General features: G+C 50.0%; 1 pseudogene; it reads right to left on the bottom strand.

Annotated features, from left to right (window-relative positions):
• Nucleotides 1-6,063: 6,063 nt before the first annotated feature.
• LOC113451147 (T-complex protein 1 subunit theta pseudogene) lies at nucleotides 6,064-7,718 on the bottom strand (annotated as a pseudogene).
• Between the last annotated feature and the right edge of the window lie 460 nt (nucleotides 7,719-8,178).

Raw genomic sequence — 8,178 nt, 5'->3', positions numbered from 1 at the left:
ACTATGTTGTCTAGTATTGTAAGAGGTGGTAGTATGGGAGGATTTCTCCTAAAGTCTACCACCATGAGAGCAGTCTTCAGATGTTTGAGGGGCTGCCCCAAAGAAGAGGAAGTTTAGCTAGTCTCCAAAGCACCTAAGGGCAGGTTAAGAAGCAACAGATGGAAACTTATGGAAACTCATCAAGGAAGAGAAGTAACTTGGAACTAATTTTCCCGACAAAAAATTGTCAGGAAATTGTTAAATGGGAACGTGTAACCAGTGGAACTGCCCGCCACCAGACGTTGTGGGTGCTCCAACACTGGAGGTTTTCAAGAAGAGACTGGAGAACCATTTATCTGAAATGGTGATATAGAATATCTGAATATAGATATAGAACCATTTATCTGAAATGGTGATATCTGTTATAGAAATGCTTGAGAAATGGGTTGGACTAGAAGACCTCCAAGGTCCCTTCCAACTCAGATATTCTGTTGTTCACTAATCCCAAATCAATTGTTCAGTGGCTGCTCCAACACTGCTCCAACCCTGGGGGATTTTAAAAACAGACTGAACAGCCACTGAAATGGTATGTAGCTTGAATCGTGGGTTGGACTAGAAGACCTCCAAGGTCCCTTCCAATTGATCAGTGGCTGCTCCAACACTGCTCTAACCCTGGGGGGTTTTAAAAACAGACGGAACAGCCACTGAAATGGTATGTAGCTTGAATCGGGGGTTAGACTAGAAGACCTCCAAGGTCTCTTCCAATTTTGTTAAAACGGTCATTCTCCTATTGCTTTTTGTGTCCTGGCCTTGCTCTGCTTTTCATAGGTTTCTGTTCCCGAGAAGACTTTGGAGAGGAAGGAAAAGAAATCGTCCATGGACCCAAGGCGGGGGTGGGGGGGGACTAACAACCCCCCCACTGTGCTAAGAATTGTTCAAAATCACCCCCACGGCTTAGTTCCATCATTGATGGCTGCCATTTAATCCAGAGCTCAGCTGGACCCCGGGCCCACTTTATGAAGTCTGGGCCGCCAGGTCCCCATTAGCAGGACCCCGCCATTGGGGGTAAATGAAGCCCCTCAGACCAAGTGCTGGAGGAGGGGGGGTTTCAGGTGAATTGGAATCTCCAGGCCCCTTGCTGGGGGCCTGGCTGTTGGTGGAGCTGCTGGAGTCGACCCTTCTTATTCTTGGTAATTTGAAGGTGGGTGGACTTCAACTCCCAGAATTCCCCAGCCAGCCTGCTTTAAACTAGGTGGATTTCAATTCCCAGAATTCCCCAGCCAGCACCCTTTAAAATAGGTGGACTTCGACTCCCAGAATTCCTTACCCAGCATGCTTTAAGATTGGTGGACTTCAACTCCCAGAATTCCCTATCCAGCATGCTTTAAGATTGGTGGACTTCAACTCCCAGAATTCCCCAGCCAGCGTGATTTAAGATGGTGGACTTCAACTCCCAGAATTCCCCAGCCAGCCTGCTTTAAACTAGGTGGATTTCAATTCCCAGAATTCCCCAGCCAGCACCCTTTAAAATAGGTGGACTTCGACTCCCAGAATTCCTTATCCAGCATTCTTTAAGATTGGTGGACTTCAACTCCCAGAATTCCCTATCCAGCATGCTTTAAGATTGGTGGACTTCAACTCCCAGAATTCCCCAGCCAGCATGCTTTAAGATGAGTGGATTTCAATTCCCAGAATTCCCTGGTCAGCATGTTTTAAAATCAGTGGACTTCAACTCCCAGAATCCCCCAGTCAGCACGGTTAAGAAAATTGCCGTAGATTTACTACTAAAGCTTGTCACCCCGATGGAGATCAAAATGTCTGAATCTAAAGAATTGGAGAAGTCTAGTTTTTGCTCCAAAGCTCCTCATGCAGAGGGTGCAGTGGGTTTATGTGTCTCTGTGGTTGCGTGCATGTGTGCCTGGGTGTGTGTCCACCTTAGAGCCAAACAGGCACCATTTGACCCTATTTTGCAACAAAAGCGATGCGCAACCAACCAATTGCCTTCCAGAGGGCTGATTGAGTTCTTGTGCAACTATTCATGGATGACCCAAGAGAGAGACCCAATGAGCAAATTAAAATAGGAAGAAGGTAACTAGTCCTCATGCTTCTGTCCCCAAGAGGCCCTTATCCAGGGGTTTGTATTCTACAGGTTCGACACGGTTCGGGCGACCTGGTTGTTACACCAGTGGAATCCCACTCTCTGCCCTTATCCACGATGAGCCTTCAACCGCAGATATTTGGAAAATATTAAAGCATGGAACAGTGCATTATCCGCAGATAGACTGGGTGAAACCTGGCTTAATAGCAGTTACTGAGAGAGGGATCTTGGAGTCTTAGTGGACATCCAGCTAAATAGGAGCCAGCCGTGTGCAGCCAAACAAGCCAATGCAATCCTAAACTGCATTAACAGAGGGATACAATCAAGATCAAGGGAGGTGCTAATACCCCTCTATAAAGCCTTAGTAAGACCACACCTAGAATACTGCATTCAGTTTTGGTCACCACACTATAAAAAAAGATGTTGAGACTCTAGAAAAAGTGCAGAGAAGAGCAACCAGGATGATTTTAGGGGACTGGAGGCTCAAACATACGATGGACGGTTGCAGGAACTGGGCCTGGCTAGTCTAGTGAAGAGAAGGACCAGGGGAGACAGGAGAGCAGCCTTCCAATATTTGAGGGGCTGCCCCAGAGAGGAGGAGGAGGGCGTCAATATATTTTCCAAAGCACCCGAAAGCCAGACAAAGAATAATGGATGGAAACAGATCAAGGAGAGATTCAACCTGGAAATAAGGAGGAATTTTCTAACAGTGAGAACCATCAACCCATGGAACGGAAGTTGCCCTCCGAAGTTGTGGGAGCTTCATCCCTGGAGGCTTTCAAGAAGAGTCTAGACTGCCATCTGTCAGAAATGGTGGAGGGTCTCCTGCTTGGGCCGGGGGGGGTTGGACTAGATGACCTACAAGATCCCTTCCAACTCTGATTATCTGTTATTTGTTATCCTTGCCACCAGAGCCGGCTACCGCTTGGAACCGGAACACTACCGAATGAATCATCGCAAACCCAGCTTAACCCCTCGCCGGGGCTGCTTGGCTGCATTTCCTGGCTTGGCGGGCGCTGCGAGATCCTTCCCCGGATGCTCGCTGGAGTCTGGAAGCAACAGGCTGGGAAGAGCTGGCTTTCCATTCCAAAATGCACGCATGTTTTTTGTTTGTGGGTGTCGCATCCAGGCTGGGTTTGGGAGGAAGGACAGTGGGGGGAGCCCTCACCCCAATCCCCTTATTTTTGGAAGCTTCCCACCCCCCCCCAACCGGGCTGGCCACTGTGTGTGATCCAATATTACGCATGGAGTGGAACTGCAGTGGACCGCCACGCCAAAAAATCCGGGCCATCCGGATAGCTGGGGAATTTGGCGAGCCAGCCAACGTCTTCCTGGCTTGGGAAGGTGAATTAAGATCATATATTCCAAATATGGCTGGCCTTCAATTTACAAGGGCCACTGAGCTCATAACTGGTCGTTAAGCGACACGTGCAAAGCGGGGTGTGCCTCCTTTTCACAGCATTCCATGTTGCCGTCATTAAGCAAATCTCCACTGTCATCACGACGTAGTTAAGGGACCCTCCTTCCCCGTTGAATCTGCCGGTTGGAAAGTCACCAAAATCACACCACTACACTGGTTATTGCAACCATTATAAGTACATGCCAAACTCCTGATATTTTGATTGCTTCATCACAGGGATGCAGGGTGAGAAAGGGTAAGAAATGCCTCTTTTTCTTTCAGGGCCGTTGTAACTTTGGACGGTCACTAAATGAACATAAGTGGAAGGTGACTTGAACACGCCCGTTTCTTTTCTGCTTGTTTTTTTTTTTTTTTGCTAAATACAATTTTGGTTTTTTCTAAACTTAGCGGTACACCTCGTACCGTTAAAAGGCCACTATCCTAAATTGGATAAAAGGAATGCGGTGGCTCACCGGCTGAGCTCGCCAACCAGAAAGGTCAGCAGTTCAAGTGGTTCGAATCCCTAGCGCCACGTCACGGAGTGAGCTCCCATTCCTTGTCCCAGCTTCTGCCAACCTAGCCGTTCAAAAGCATGTAAAAAAAAAAATGCAAGTAGAAAAATAGGGACCCTTTTGGTGGGAAGGGAAACAGCGTTCCGTGCAGCTTCGGCAGCGTTTAGTCCCGCCAGCCACATGACCACGGAGACGTCTTCGGACAGCGCTGGCTCTTCTTCGGCTTTGCAACTGAGATGAGCACCGTCCCTTAGTGCCGGAAACGACTAGCACGGATGCGTGAGGGGAACCGTTACCTTTACTTTAATCCTAAATTGGGGGAAGGGAAGGGGTCTTCCCTCCCCTAGGCAAGGCTGGGGAGCTGCCCCCTTTGCTTCCTCCCCCATGCCCCCCCAGCTGGCGTCTCCACCCAGCCCATGACGTTCCTCGCCCAAATGAGCGGCTGCACCTGAAAACCAACCTGGGTTTGTTTAATTGATTACGGAGAAACGGGCCTCGTTGCAGGCCGTTTAGTTAATTACTCCTGGACGGGGAATCACATTTGTTAATTGCCGCTTTTGGATAGGGAGGTAGAAGAGCTGCAGGTGCAGGCACAGACCAGAGCCAAAAGACCCCCGCATCCTATTTCCACCCCAATTTCTTCTCGTGGTAAACTACAAATAGTTCTTGACTTAAAAGCAGCACATTTTGTGAGCGTTCGACGTCACGACATCACTGAAAAAAACCAGGCTGTTTTCCCACACTTATAACTGTTGTGGCATCCCCGTGGTCAGGTGATCCAAATGCGAATGCTCAGCAACTGGCTCATACTTATGACGGGCGCAGTGTTCCTAGCGTCATGCGATCCGCTTTTGTGGCCTTCTGATACGCAAAGTTGTTAGATTCGCTTAACAGCGGCTGCAGCGATTCATTTAACAACCGAGGCAAGAAAGGTTGCAAAAGGCGGGGGGGCAAAACTCACTCGACAATGGTCTCACTTAGTGACAGAAATTTTGGGCTCGATTGGGGGGGGGGGCGTTTAGATTTGTGAAGCTTGGCTCGAAAACCGGGACTGCGAGGTGGATCTTTGGAGTCCTAGTGCAGGAGTCTCCAACCTTGGCAACTTTAAGACTTGTGGACTTCAACTCCCAGAGTTCCACAGCTAGCTGTGGAACTCTGGGAGTTGAAGTCCACAAGTCTTAAAGTTGCCACAAAGTTGGAGACCCCTGTCCTGATGGACAACCCTCAAACCTGAGCCAGACTTGTGCAGCAGCGGCCCCAAAAGCTAATACAATCCTTGGTTGTATAAACATAGAATCCAAATCGCGTGAAGGATTAGCGCCGCTTTGTAAAACCCTTAGTAAGGCCACGTCTGGAATACGTCACCCTGTTTGGGTCACCACGTTACAAAAAAGGTTGAGACTTTGGGGAAAAGTGCAGAGAAGAGCAACTAAGAGTATCAAAGGCCCAGAGATTAAAACATACAAAGAACAATTGTAGAAAAGGAAGACTTTTTTGGGAGGGGTAACGACAGGATAGCAATATTTTAGTATTTGAGGGTCTGCCCCAAAGAAGAAGGGGGTCAATTTAGTCTCCAAAGCCCCCAAATGCAGGACAAGAAGCAACAGATGGAGACTCACCAAGGAGCGAAGCAACCTGAAATTAAGGAGAAACTTCCCTAACACTGAGGACAATTAACCAGCGGAAATGCTCGCCACTAAATGTTGTGGGCGCTTCATCACTAGATGAAGTTTTAAGAAGAGATTGGACAGCCATCTATCTGAAATGGTTGAAAAAGGGGGTTGGGCTAGATGACCTCCAAGGTCTATTCCGATTCTGGTTCTTTCCCCATAATTCTGTTCTCTGCATCCTTGGAACGCAACTCATATCAGCTCCGACCGGCAGATCCAGAAGTTAGGCATGATGGATGTTGTTGGAAAACCAAACGTGTGTCTTGCCCACTATTCAATGCTGGATAGAAAGCAAGAAGCTTTTTGAGGTGGAACCAAGATTTTATTAGTCAAAAATGAAAAGGACGGAGACGCTGCGCAGAGCAGGCCTGGTGCTTTACTAATAGGAGGGTCTTGACCAAACTCTTAATCCAACATGTCTGGTTCTTTGTCCCAGTTGGGGTTATCACCTCGTGGCTTGGGACCCCCGCTCTTCTTGGCCACCATGATATCACTGACACCCAACAACGTCACTGCTATTTGATTGGCCAGGACAATAGCTCGGTGTTTCACCAGGAATGGATCCAGTATGCCTTCCGTGGTAGCATCCATGGTGCTGGCCTCTTCCACGCCCAGCAGGATGCCGGTGTTCTGGTTGCCCAGTTGATGTTGGATTTCCATTTTGGCCATAATCTCATTGACCGGCAGGCCTGCGTTGTCTGCCAGGGTAGCTGGCAGAGTTTTCAACGCTTGGGAAAACTCCAAAATACCATACTGCTCACATCCAGGGTAGTACGTGCCCAGAGTGCTCAGGCGCACTGAGAGGGCCATCTCTGTGGCGCCAGCCCCTGGCAAGAGCCGCGCATCGGTGCCCAGGTTCTTGTAAACCTGCACTCCATCTTGGACGGCTGCTTCCAGACAGTCCAGCATCTCGCCGGTGGCACCTCGGAGCACCACCGTAGCCAGAGGACATGGTGTACCGTGTTGACTGAAGACCAGGACGATGGTGCTGCCGATCTCAGTGGTGTAGACCCGATAGCAGTGTCCAATGTCCTCAGGTGAGGGCACAGTGGGCTTGTACAGTAGGGTGGCGCCGACCGTTTGGCACAGTTGCTGGAGCTGCATCCGGGATGGCAGCCGCACCACCATGATCCTGCATCGGTCAGCGTAGAAGAGGGCCAGACTCTCCACCCTTCCGCCCACCACCATGACGTTGACCCCAGCTTTCGCGAGACCCAGGACTCGTTCAACGAGGAGGTTTTCTTCTGTTTTGCCAAAGTTCTTCATCTGGGTGGCGCTCTCAAACATGATCGTGTTCTTGGCTTCTATCTTGGAGGTGCCAAAGGGACAACAGTAGACCGCGATCCGGGCTCTCTCCACTCGCTTGATGATGCCCTCAGCCTCTGTGGGGATGAGCATGCCTTCCAAGACATAGGAGTTCAAGATGCCACCCCTGGGACTTTGAAGACACGGATGTGCTCTGGGTTGAAAGCCGTGTGGTCAGGTGGCGCCACTGTGATGCAGGCCGTGGCCACCAGTTTGGACAAGAACTTCTGGTAGCCGAAAAATTTGCTGCCCATGATGGACTGCATGACGCACTGCACCTCCTCCTGGTTGTGGGGGTTTTTCAGCGAGATGCAGACGAGGCCCGGCAACAGCCGTAGGACCTCTTTGCAGGCCATGTTATAGCCTGCTCGGATGTGGACCATGGGGACGCCCGATCTCAGGAGCTTCTCCGCATTCTCCAGCAGGGCCCCAGCCAGCAGGACGACGAAATTCGTGCCGTCCCCCGTCTCTTCCTGTTGCGTTTCGGCGGCAGAACGCAAGAGGCAGGCCATGGGGCTCTCCAATTCCAGCTCCTTCAAAATGGTGGCGGCGTGGGAGGACTGGAACATCTTGCCCAGGTGGTTGATCACCAGTTTGTTGTGTCCCAAGGGGCCGTAACAGGTGCGTAGACACTGCATCAAGACCTTGCAGGCCATCAGGTTGCTGAAGAGGGACTCCTGCAAGCCGCTGAAGTACTTCATTCCTGCCTTCAGCATCTGGGGAAGACCAGGGGCCATCGGGACGTGGGCTGCCATGACCTGGAGAGAGAGAGAGGAGCAGGGGCTGGAGTAGGAAGGGGATCCTCCCACACCCAGCTTTCAGATAGGACTTGAGGAGGTCCAACTGAAGATCTTGATTTGTAGAAGGAAGCCTTCTGCTCAACTGCTGGGAAGGAAAGTCTTCCATGTTGCCCACTATGGATGACCAAAAACCTCTTAATTCCTCTCATGAGGTAGTCCATAAGGTATGGTCCAGAAAGTCAATTGTGCCACCCTGGCTGCCATTTTGACTTTTTTGACCATGTCTTGGGGAGATCACTGCTTCTCTTTCCCTTTTGTGCAACCACTACTGCTCCCCGGAGTTGTCTCTACTCAGCTCTACCCTACTCCACCAACTCTAGTCTATCCTAATCTACTCAACCCACTAGAGTTTTCCAGGGTTGTTTCTACTTCTACATTCTGCACAATCTTCTCTATCCATTCTACCCTATTCTAC

Source organism: Pseudonaja textilis, chromosome Z (assembly GCF_049901715.1).
Source record: "Pseudonaja textilis isolate UNSWEBS1 chromosome Z, rPseTex1.2, whole genome shotgun sequence".
In the NCBI taxonomy this organism is placed as follows: Eukaryota; Metazoa; Chordata; class Lepidosauria; order Squamata; family Elapidae; genus Pseudonaja; species Pseudonaja textilis.
This window is presented reverse-complemented; position numbering and strand designations above follow the sequence as displayed.